We start from the raw sequence: 12,166 nt of genomic DNA, 5'->3' as shown, positions 1-12,166 counted from the left end.
TCGGTGCTACATAAATTACTGCAATTATTATTTATCAGTTTCCTCTCAATTCTCTTGTCTGTGGACAGCATCAGTCAGAAACTTGAGCACTGGCTGAGAATTGGCAGGGTGGTATGAAAGAACAAACACAGCAGGAGCAGTGGTAAAGCAACAAGAGAGGAAGAAGAACTTTAGAGGGGAAAATGGGAGGTGGGGCAGTGCTGGAAAACTGTTCACTTTGCACCGTGGCAGTAAGAAGCAGTCATCTGAGAGAAGACTTCAGTTGAGAGATTCATTATTTTTCCAAAAGATAAATTATTTCATTAGCCAACAGCTATTGCCTTCTAGCGCCACCTGGAGTTAGAGAAAGGTGAAGCTTTTTATAAGTGCTTCATGCCCTCTGCTGACACCTCTGTTTTAAGAAGGAAAAGCAGAGGGAGCTTTGCAACTGGTGAAACCCTGGGGAGCAGCCATAAAGAGTCAACCTGAGTCATGTTGATGTAAATTCCTTCTGATAAAACAGAGCAGTGTCCAAGTGACTGAATAACTGCCTGGACTGGTCTGTAACAGCCAGAGAGGATCAATTTGAATTTTACAACTCTTTGGATTAAAGGGAAATATTCACATTAAGAGCCCATACTTCTTTAATGCCCTTTGAAGGTGATAGTTAATTGGAAGAGCTTGCAAAAGCTATGTCCAAGTAGAGAAGATTTCCCTAGATGAAGAATGGGGAGGATCAATGGTCAAGCAGCTAGCAGAGAAGCAATTTCATGTGTGGTCAATTTATACTATATCTATTAAATACATTAGTAGAAGAACATGATCTTGGTTTGTCTGAATATTGTGATGAATTTTCTACTTATGTATTTACTTTACTATATTAGTATCTATAATATTGCTTTCACCTTATTGTCATATAAATGGTTAGGTTTGAGATCTAAAATTATCTTTTATGAATGCTTATATAGACATTAAAACTCGTTGGATAGGGACTCAAAAGTGGTGAGTAGTGGAGTGTATTTCTCATCGATAGAGTTACCCTGGGCTTCTGAGCAAGTTTGAATATAACTGGGATGTTGGTCTATCTCTAGGAACTTAAACATCCTTTGTTCTCACTAAATTTGGCTCACTCTTCCAACCTGCTCCCACATAAGCAGGTCTGGCTTGTACACCAAGATGAAGCTCCTATGGTGTGGGTTTTGATTAGACTGTACCTGTAGATAAAGGTATTACACTAACGGTATTACATTTGGGGACTTGGTGTATATGGAAAACTCCTTGCTACCTCAGGAAGCAGTGAACAAGTTAAATTATTCAGTAAAACTCCACTGTTTGATTAATGTTTTCAATCTAGTTTGGAGGCCTTTTAAAAATACTCTTGTGAATTTTAGCTGGCTTTCAACCTTTTCTTTGATACTTCTATTTCATGTATTTTTTGAGGGATATATAAGAAGTTTGGCCCTTTTCACCTTGTTCTACCATTTTCAATGGAAAGTGCTAAATATTTTTTCAACATACAGAGAATATGAAAGTACTATGTTTAAAAGAGACAGGCTTAAAACAGTTGCCATCAGCAACAAACAGCTAAAATTGACCTTCGAGGTGATTCAGTTTGCAAAAGGGTTGGGAAACAAGTTACATCATAGACAAAAGAATCTTTAAAACAGTACAAAGGCCCAAATGGAGGAAGAAGAGCAAATTGTGAAGTAGTTGCAAGCATGTCAGAAGTAGGTTTTCTAAACTTTGAAAATAAACCATACTCGGGGCAGCTAGGTGGTAGGGGCAGTTAGGTGGCACAGCGGATAGAGCACCGGCCCTGGAATCAGGAGGACCTGAGTTCAAATCTGGCCTCAGACACTTAACACTTACTAGCTGTGTGACCATGGGCAAGTCACTTAACCCCATTGCCTAACTAAAAAATAAAAAAAAATAAATAAACCATACATAGGAAAGATACAACTCAATTTGGGGGTAAAATATCAGCCTAACTTATCAAACACTGGTATATTGACAACCCTAGTAACAAGTTAAACATGTACCCACAAGGCCATAAAACACTTTCAGTATCAGGTCATTTTCTCCCAAATAGGGGCAAAATACTGTCATAGAATAGAGGCCATTTGGGGGGAAAGAGCTTTGTATTCTAGATTTAGGTTTGGAAGAAATTTTAGAGGTCATCTAGTCTAATTCCCTCATTTGATAGATGAAAAAAAGAAACAAAAAACAAAACAAGACTCATGGAAGTTAAATAACCTGCCTAAATTCTCTTAACCTAGCAGGCTTCAAATACAAACCCCTGCGATGGTCAAGAACATGGTTAAACAACACACTAGGCTGAGGTAATGTGCAAAATACTTCTCACTTGGGTAGAGTTCTAAACTAGGGTATCTAAGATGTCCCCAAAGTTTTAGTGCAGTTTTGAGCTTTAATAACCTCAGAAGTACAAATGCTACACAACATTTGCAAAAAAAATATTGAAAGGTTAATGATTTAAAATTTTAAATATTGATTTTGGGGGGGTTAAAATTTAACTTAACCACCTTGCATTCTACATTGCTGTAGCTGACTTTCAAACTTTGCAAAAGGTTTGATCAGTTCCTGCATAGTACCTGAAAGAAATGCATTTGTAATCCTGGCCTTAAGAGGAAGCGAACACCCAAAGAATAAAATTAAAAATTATTCTTCAAAATTCACAAAACTAAAGTGTAAAAGTATTAAAATAATTAAATTTTCAAGTGATCTTTTTTGTAAAGTTTGCTGGATTTAAAGCTTAAAACTAGGGGCAGCTAGGTGGCGCAGTGGATAGAGCACAGGCCTTGGAGTCGGGAGTACCTGAGTTCAAATCCAGCCTCAGACACTTAACACTTACTAGCTGTGTGACCCTGGGCAAGTCACTTAACCCCAATTGCCTCACTAAAAAAAAAAAAAAATTAAAGCTTAAAACTGAACTAAGATTTTTGGGACAACTTATACATTAAAATTCTGAGGTAATAAGGAATTTGTTTAGGTACTCTCTAGATTGAAAATTGACTCAATGAGCCTCCATTTCCATTTTTATTTTCACTGTCGTTCCAAATAACATTTTTTTATATTCTACATCTCCTAAGAAGTAGTCCCATTAGAAGTTTTGTTAAAGAATATTTTGGCATGAAATTATCAGAAAATGGATGTTGATATGATTTTATTTTTTGCTGGGCAATGAGGGTTAAGTGACTTGCCCAGGGTCACACAGCTAGTAAGTGACAAGTGTCTGAGGCCAGATTTGAACTCAGGTCCTCCTGAATCCAGGGTCGGTACCACCTAGCTGCTTCTGATGTGATTCTTGAATCCCTAGGTCATACTACAGGGTAGACCAAAAATCATGAAGGGGTCTGATGATTTAATAACTTTTTGAAATTTACTTTTTTATTTTTTGCCATTTATGAGGTTTGATCTTTCACATATAGTGTAAATTAATTTCCTATATATGTTGCATATGATGCTATGGTATTGTAAATTAAAAACCAAAAACCAAAAATAAAGGGATTATTAAATGTTCATGACTTTTGGCCCACCCCATAGTATGACTGTGGTGTGGGTTTTTGTTAGACCTTACCTGTAGTATCACACTAAAGGTATTACATTTGGGGGTTTCGTGTATGTAGAAAACCCCTTGCTACCTCAGGAAGTGGTAGACAAAGGTAAATTAATCAGTAAAACTCCACTGTTTTAACTGATTAATATTTTCAATTTAATTTGGAGGCCTTTAAAAATACTCTTGAAAAGTTTAGCTGTCACCCTTTTCTTTAGTACTTCTATTTAATGGAATTTTTGAGGAATATGTAAGAAGTTTGGCCCTTTTCACCTTGCTCTACCATTTTCAATGAAAAGTGCTAAATATTTTTTCAGCATTCAGAGAATATGAATGTCTTCCCTTTATGCCCTCTGGCAATCTATTCCTGAACAGAAGCTGGAAGAAGCTCAAACTTACAATTTAGGTATTTGGTATAAGGCTATATCTAATCTATCTTGTTTTTTCTTTTTCTTTCTTTCTTTCTTTCTTCCTTTCTTTCTTTTTGCGGGGCAATAAGGGTTAATTGACTTGCCCAGGGTCACACAGCTAGTAAGTGTCAAGTGTCTGAGGTGGGATTTGAACTCAGGTTCTCCTGAATCCAGGGCCAGTGCTTTATCCAGTGCACCACCTAGCTGCCCCCCATCTTTTTTTTTATCATAGCTCGTACCACACTAGTAGATATTGCACAGAAGTTTAGACAGTGTGAATGGGCTCCTCTTCTCTTCCATGCCTGTCTCCCTTTTCCTCTCCCTCATGCCAAATTTCCCCATATAGTCTTTTAGACCAAGTCCAGTTCATAGCTAAGGCTCTGATTTCAGCACTTTCCCCTGACTCTCTGTCTCCCCAGTCCCACATAAAACCTTCAAATCCACTTTCACATAGAATTTTCCAGGAAACCACACTATATTCTCTCTGGTATCACATACCTTGAGTTAGAAAAGACCTTAGACTCTTTCCTTTCCTTTTCCACTCTGCGGCTGAAGCCATGAGTATACTCAGACTTCAGAAGAGGCTTGCCTCTAGTGTCCTTCGATGTGGAAAAAAGAAGGTATGTATGACTTGACCCCAATGAGACCAATGAAACTGCTAATGCTGATTCCCATCAGCAGATCCCAGAAGCTGATTAAAGATGGGCTGATCATCCAGAAGCCTGTTACTGTGCACTCCTGTGCCAGATGCCGGAAAAATACTCTGGCTCGACAGAAGGGCAGGCACATGGGCATTGGTAAGAGAAAGGATACTGCCAATGGTCGGATGCCTGAGAAGGTGACCTGGATGAGGCAAATGAGGATTCTATGGTGTCTACTCCGAAGCTATTGTGAATCCAAAAAGACTGACTACCATATGTACCACAGCCTGTACTTGAAGGTGAAGGGCAATGTGTTCAAGAATAAGTGGATCCTCATGGAGCACACTCATAAACTGAAGGCAGACAAGGCCCGGAAGAAGCTCTTGCCTGACCAGGCTGAAGCTCACAGGTCCAAGACTAAGGAAGCATGGAAGTGTTGGGAAGAGCATCTACAGGCTAAGGAAGAAGAGATCATCAAGACTTTGTCTAAGGAGGAGGAGACCAAGAAATGATTCTTCCCTATCTTCTCTGTACATAGTACCCTTCTATTTGGCTCATACAATAACCCTTGACAGACTGTCAAAAAAAAAAAAAGACTTTAGAGAACATCTAATACATTTTAAAAGGAAAGGAAGAAAGCAAGCATTTATTATGCAACTACCATGTTCTAGGAATAGTGCAAAGCATTTTACAAATATCTCATTTGATCCTTACAATAATCCTGAGAGGTAGGTGCTATTGTTATTCCCATTTTGTAATTGAGGACAATTTTAGGCAAACAGATCAAGAGATTTGCCCAGATCCCACAGCTACTAAGTATTTGAGACTGAATTTGAACTTAGGTCTTCCTAACTCCAGGAAAAGCCCTTTATCTACTGTCCACCTAGCTCCCACCAAGACCCTAACTCCAAAAGCAATCTGTTTCACTTTTGAATAGTCCTAATTATTAGGAAGTTTGCCCTTATCAAGACTAAACTTTCCTCTTTGCTACTTCCACCCATTGTCCCTAATTCTGCCATCTGGCCAAACAGAAGTCTAGCCTACTTCCCCCTTACCTGTGTTAAAAGGAAGTGTTCTATGTTGAAAGTAGTGGTGGGCAGTGGTAATATTTCAGGATGTGACTATAATATAAAAAAGTCATAAATAAAACAAAAAAAATTCTTTATAAAAACCCCCAGGATCCTTGACTTTCTCCAGATCAGTGGTATCAGACACAAATAGAAAAGGGGCTATAAGCTATATATAAAGATCCCTGTAGACCATCAACTGACCTAGAAAACCATATATTAACATTATGTTCAGTCTTTTTCAGTCCTGTCCCACTTTTCTTGAGACCAATTTTTTTTTTTGGCAAAGATAGTAGATGGTTTGCCATTTCCTTCTCCAAATCACATTATAGACGAGGAACTGAGGCAAACAGGTTTTGCCTAGGGTTATACAGCTAGTAAGTGTTTAAGGACAGATTTCAACTCAGGAAGCTGAGTCTTCCTGACATCAGGGCCAGGACTCTATCCACTGCACCACCTAGCTGCCCCATATTAAAATTACCTATGTTCTATTATATTTTACTTTATTTTATTAAATATTTCCCAAATACATTTTAATATGGCTCAGCCTAGAGTGTTTGACACTTTTGCTCTAGACCTTCCACACACCTTTGAAAGACTGCTGAAGTAGAGATTCCTGATTATGTTTCTTGGTGATTCCATCTACTGGTTCTTCTAGTATTTCTGGATGCCATTTATCTGAATCTAGTGCCTTGAATTCATCAAGGGTCACTGTGCTCTTTTACAATCTTTCTATGGATTTCAACTCCCTAGTATCCATCTCCATAGTATTCTTTTCCATTCTAAGATTGTCCTCCTTGGCAGAGAAAATGAGAACAAAATATGAGAGTTGAGTAAGTCTACCTTGTCTAACATCATCAATATCACATCCATCAATATGGCAAAAAGACCAAAACAATAAAGCAAAACCACCTCTTAATTTTTAAAAGGTCTTTATAGAAGGTGGAAGAAACAGAAGAAGAATACAAAAGTATTAAATACTCCTGCAAGAATGCCATCAGAACACTAAAGTTCATGAGAAGTTTCTATTTGTGTCATTAAACCTAATTCTTGAGAACTTCCCCTAATTCTGGGCTAACTTTTCCAATAAAATTTTAGACTATTGAGATTTGCCAATTCTTTCTCTGGACCCTTAGAATTTTTGATAGAGAAAAGGAAAGCCAAACAATATATGACCCTACAATTTAGGAAAGCAGATTTAAAAGATGGAGTGGTCCCTATTCCTTTGCTCTTCCCCCTCCCACAAGAATCATAAAGTTTCTACTTCAGCAGCAAGTTCTTCTTTGTTGGTGAGAATCAGATAGAGAATAAGTCAATAAAAGCTAGCTCCTGTACCATATATCATGTCCATAACAAAACACCTGGCTTTCGTAGAAGTAGCACCAGGAAAATTGTTCAATAATGGGTGGTTGGCAGCTCTAGTTATAAACTATCCATGTTCCAAAACACTTGACAACCATTGCTTCAGTTTTAGCCAAACTTCTCCCCAGTGAAAGCAAAAAAAGACCATCACAGAATGGAAGCCACATAGGGGAACAGCTTCTACTTAAGTCTTTCAGAATATCTTTTAAATATATGATACAATTTTGATTTCTGTTCATACTTGCTTTTGCCTTTTGAATGACATATTCCTTTCCCTATTTGTATTCCAGTTCCAGGTTACACCTGTGTATATCCCATCATCTGGCCTCACAGAATCCAATGAAGCCAATTAAGTCAAATTTTCTTCCTTGATGAAGGTACTCAAGTTCATCTTTCTGTTCTTGTTACTTTCTACACTTGTGTATAGACATATGAGGCCATGGGCTGTCTCTGTTGTTGGCTCCTTTCTTGGATATAACTCTTTGTGAATTTCTAGATACTTCTGTTGCTATTCATCTTTTAAAATTATAGATTTTCCTTGTGTTATCTAGATTGGTGGATGAAATAATATAATAAATATAATGTGATATACATACCTTAGTAGTAGTAGCAGGCCTCCACCAGTCGAGGACAACCATGGATCAGTGCCTTGAAGAGCCACAGGCCACAGTGTGGCTGTGCAGTCTGATACGGGAGCCACAGCTCCTGAGTGACTTATAACAGGTAACTGCTGCATCCCATGTTGTATCTACCCCATGAGGAATAGCTGGAGTGTCCTCTCCAGGGTGCTGGCCTGGGCAGATCAATATGGAAAACAAGCTGTTGCTCATGCAGCAGATTTTCCCTCTCCGCGACATTGGTGGATCCAAAGGAGAGGCAGAGCCAATACAGTTTGGCACCAGTGCCAACGTACTGTGTCTGTATATATAAATATATATAAAAGTGGGCTATTATGTACATAGACAATTTTCTTTCTCACTCCTTTCTTTTTTAGCTTAGAGTCCTTTTTACAAGGTCTGAAAAAAACTAGGCAAATACATACATATATATAAATGTACATATATTATATATACATATATGTAAATATATGACTTTTATTTTCACTATCCACTATTCCTACATTGTAAGCTTTGGTTCAGAAATCCAAAATTTGTTCTCAAGCACCGTCTTCTTAATCAGTTCTTGTTCACTTCCCAAAGTTGCCTTTTACTTCTAATGCCTTAGATCATTAGCACTGATGAAAATGCTACCTGTGCCCTTGAGATCTTTAGGTTTTTGCCCATGGGCTTCATTGTTCTTAGTGATCCTCAGACAGTACTCTACACAATGCACTTTCAGCACAATCCTTAGTGCTCATCAATACTTCCTTGTTCAGTACTGCAAGATTAGTATCTCATTTCCAAAGCCAATACCAGCCCTGAGGTTACTTCCCTCATCCTCTTAAATCTCTTCAGAGATGTGCAGATACTTGAGTCCCTTCAGCTTGCTGAGTATGAACACACGTCTCTTCCTTTTCCTGGTTCAGCCCAATATTGTCCCAAGGTTCTGATAACTGTATTAAGAGTAAAATCTCTGAAATCCCAGTAATATGTACTCAGAGAAGTTACTCATGATGTAGATGCTATCAGTTATGAGAACAGTACCATCTAGTGGTTGCTCAGAATTATATGCAAATAGTTCCTAAAAGAGGTATCTGGGAGATTAAAGGGTAAGCCACATATATCCAAACCAGATATACAAGACCCTATCAAGAATTTTGGTAATGGGGCAGCTCGGTGGTGCAATGGATAGAGCACCAGCCCTGGATTCAGGAGGACCTGAGTTCAAATCTGGCCTCAGACACTTGACACTTACTAGCTGTGTGACCCTGGGCAAGTCACTTAATCCCAACTGCCTCACCAAAAAAAGGGGAAAAAAAAGAATTATGGTGACAATTATAATGTTCTGGGTTCTTATATTTTAAATTATCCATGACCCATTTTATTCTATATCTATTGTTTTTAAAAATCTTGGACAAGCTCCTCTATTTCCCACCTGTTATATATATTTATAGAATGAAAGCTATTTTCATTAATATTTCCAGATTTATCAAAATACTGCTATTTGATTCCTGATACAGATATCCCAAATGTATCCCTATAGCTGCTATAATTATGAGATTCTAGTGATACTTTTCCCACTTAGAAATTTTTACTGTGTCTAAAAACTGAGATGATAATGAAGAATATACCACTTCTTGTATCATCACTTCTGTTCTCTAGTTTTTACCACTGTTGTTGACAAGCCTTCTTGGTGCCTCTGAAACTTCAACCTAACCTCTTCTACTTTTTTGTACTCATGCAACACATTTGGGCTTGTTACAGATCTACCATATAACAGGAATGATGAGCTTGTACTTGTATCTGAATAGCTCAACTATAAACTCATTGCACCAAATTTCTGGCCTCCTCCTTGGCCATTTGTGGTTCTGTGGGATACTGTATTTAAATCATACAATATATCTATTGCCTATAATCTTTGCTTATAACCAGAGGTGTGCGGGGAAATGTTTAACAATCAGCTCTTAAAAATGTATATATGACACACTTTAAAATTTAATTTGCATCATTACTATTTTCTCCATCACTTTCTTAAGTCTGGACAATCAAAAAAACAATAAATCAAGCCCTGATTTGTTGATTATGTTGTTCAGTCATGTGAAATTCTTCATGACCCTATGGACCATAGCATTCCAATACTGTCCACTGGGTTTTCTTGACAAAGATACTTCTGTGGTTTGCTGTTTCCTTCTCCAGTGCATTAAGGCAAATAAATGTTAAGTGGCTTGCCCAGGGTCACACAGCTAGTAAGTGTCTCAGGCTAGATTTGAACTCAGATATTCCTAAGTCTAGGCTCACTTCTCTATCCACTGAACAAACCACCTAGCTGCCTCCTATAATTTGTAGCAGTTCATAATTTCCAAGGTGTAAATACACTGAATATTTAACAGTTGCCTCTCCAGCTGGTAGGAGCTGGCTCCAGCATACCTCTGGTTATAACCCTTCTTGTTAATTGCTAATAAAATGTACAACACATATGCAAAAGAGAATAAAGAAGCATGGGCCAAGGAGAATAAAGTAGATGAAGGGAAAGTTTATAACATTGTAGAGCTGTTTCGTTGTGTCCTCCCCCTCATTACAACTAAAGAGATATACCTAGCCTTCATATGATTCATTTACCTAACAAATAATTCATGGTATAAATAGGAGCTGCTCCTCACCCTTTAATAAATTGGCACTAATTGCCTTGAAAAGCACCTGGTGTCCACATGCTGGAAGTGAGGGGGGTGGCATCTGACCTATGAGAGCCTGGAATGTAAAATATAATTATTTCAAAATACAAAGCAATTTTATTATTGGAAAGTACCATGACCAGAGATTCCATTTGAGAGTTTATATTAGATATTCATTGTGGCTTTTAAATACAGTGTTCTTTCATTAAGCTCACAGAACAGAAACAATAAAATAGTTTGGCAGCTGTCTTTTGAAGATGGGATTCACTTAACAGATTCACATAGAAATATGAAAATACATATCACAAGGTCAACTAGACTCTCCAGAGAATTATAAACCATGCATAGTTCTTAATTAAATGTTATATAAACTATTAAAATACAATTATTCTGCTATATAGCGAAGAATACCTAAGACTATGTAAAGAAAGCAAATGGACCTCTCGGGTCAGCTGTCTTATAAAGTAGCTGCTATTTTGTCTGAGTGATCAAAACATTAATGGAGCATAAAGGGAATAAAAAAAGGCATTAGCTAGAGATAAAAAGGAGGGGAGATCCACTACTTGTTTTCTAAAGCATAATGATCCAAAGCAGACTATGTTTAAATGTGCTTAGGTCAAATTGTCAGTCTTTAAGGAAATACTAATGATCTAGACACCTGGTGAACTTTCTATATAACAGTTTATGAGTCTAACATACATAATCACCTTATTCTCCACAAAGCAGGTGGTTGCTTTCTCCCTTTGTACAAAAATGCAAGTTGCTGAGATACAGGATATCTCTGTGGTCATGTGCAAATCATGAAGGTGTTTTGAATAGAATGATGAGAAGAAACATCAAGAATGAAAGGGAAATAAAGCCTACAATGAAGAAAATACCAGATAATTCTGAAGTGTGACTTGGATACTATGAAGACTTAGAATTCATTCATCCTCATTTCCTAGGCCTAATTTCAATTGAAAATACTACTTTTTTTGGTGAGAGCCAAAAAAAAAAAAAGGCGGAAGGAGGGAGGGAAGGAAAGGCAAAGAAGAATCCTGGGCCCTAAGTAATCTACCACATGATTTACTCAGAACATGAATAATTGAAAAGAGGAGGAATCATTAACTACATACTTTAGTTTCTCACAATTGAAATTTCCTAATGTAAATTTCCCAAGTGCTTTCAGCACTATGGACAGATCCAATCAACAGCTGCTAAACAAAACCATTTTTGTCATAAGGTCATAGTAACATAAGATTTAGATCTGAAAGGGGACTTAGAGATCATCTATATCAGTCCCTTTCTTTTTACAGAAGAAGACACTGAGCATCAGGGAAAGTGGCCCAAAGTTAGTGCCAGCAATTATATAGACAACTTATTCTAAGCCATATAAAAGTTTAGGGGGCAGCTAGATGGCGCAGTGGTTAAAGCACTGGCCCTGGATTCAGGAGTACCTGAGTTCAAATCCAGCCTCAGACACTTAACACTTACTAGCTGTGTGACCCTGGGCAAGTCACTTAACCCCCATTGCCCCGCAAAAAAAACCCCCAAAACCAAAACCAAAACAAAACAAAACAAAAGTTAATATTTAATTTTCTTCTGTATGCTGATTTTTAATTGAAATTAAATATTTTATTCACAAGATACATTTCTTACTGTTTTATAATATATGTGTGTGTATACATACACACTCCTATGCAGTCTTCATAGAGAAAGTGAGACTTTAAATTTGAGTTTGAGCATGTGGGAAGTAGAGAAATATCTAAAGGGATTGGACAAAGGAGTAAAAGAGAAATTTTAATACAATCAGAGCTTGGCAATTAACCATGAGATATGGGTTTAATTAAATTAACACATATTTGTTGAGGACCTATACATACCCT

The 12,166-nt window shown here is 37.4% G+C and overlaps 1 protein-coding gene and 1 pseudogene across 1 annotated transcript in view; both read left to right on the top strand.

Moving 5' to 3' along the window:
- The window catches only part of LOC122750363 (zinc finger protein 260-like), a 36,037-nt gene extending 28,592 nt beyond the window's left edge, over positions 1-7,445 (top strand). The window contains exon 5 of the transcript XR_006355738.1: positions 7,321-7,445. The gene's annotated coding sequence lies outside the window, so the exon portion shown is untranslated. The remainder of the gene's footprint in view (positions 1-7,320) is intronic.
- LOC122750364 lies at positions 4,518-5,113 on the top strand (annotated as a pseudogene).
- Positions 7,446-12,166: the final 4,721 nt, after the last annotated feature.

The sequence above is a fragment of the Dromiciops gliroides genome, chromosome 3, assembly GCF_019393635.1.
Source record: "Dromiciops gliroides isolate mDroGli1 chromosome 3, mDroGli1.pri, whole genome shotgun sequence".
Taxonomy (NCBI): domain Eukaryota; kingdom Metazoa; phylum Chordata; class Mammalia; order Microbiotheria; family Microbiotheriidae; genus Dromiciops; species Dromiciops gliroides.
This window is presented reverse-complemented; position numbering and strand designations above follow the sequence as displayed.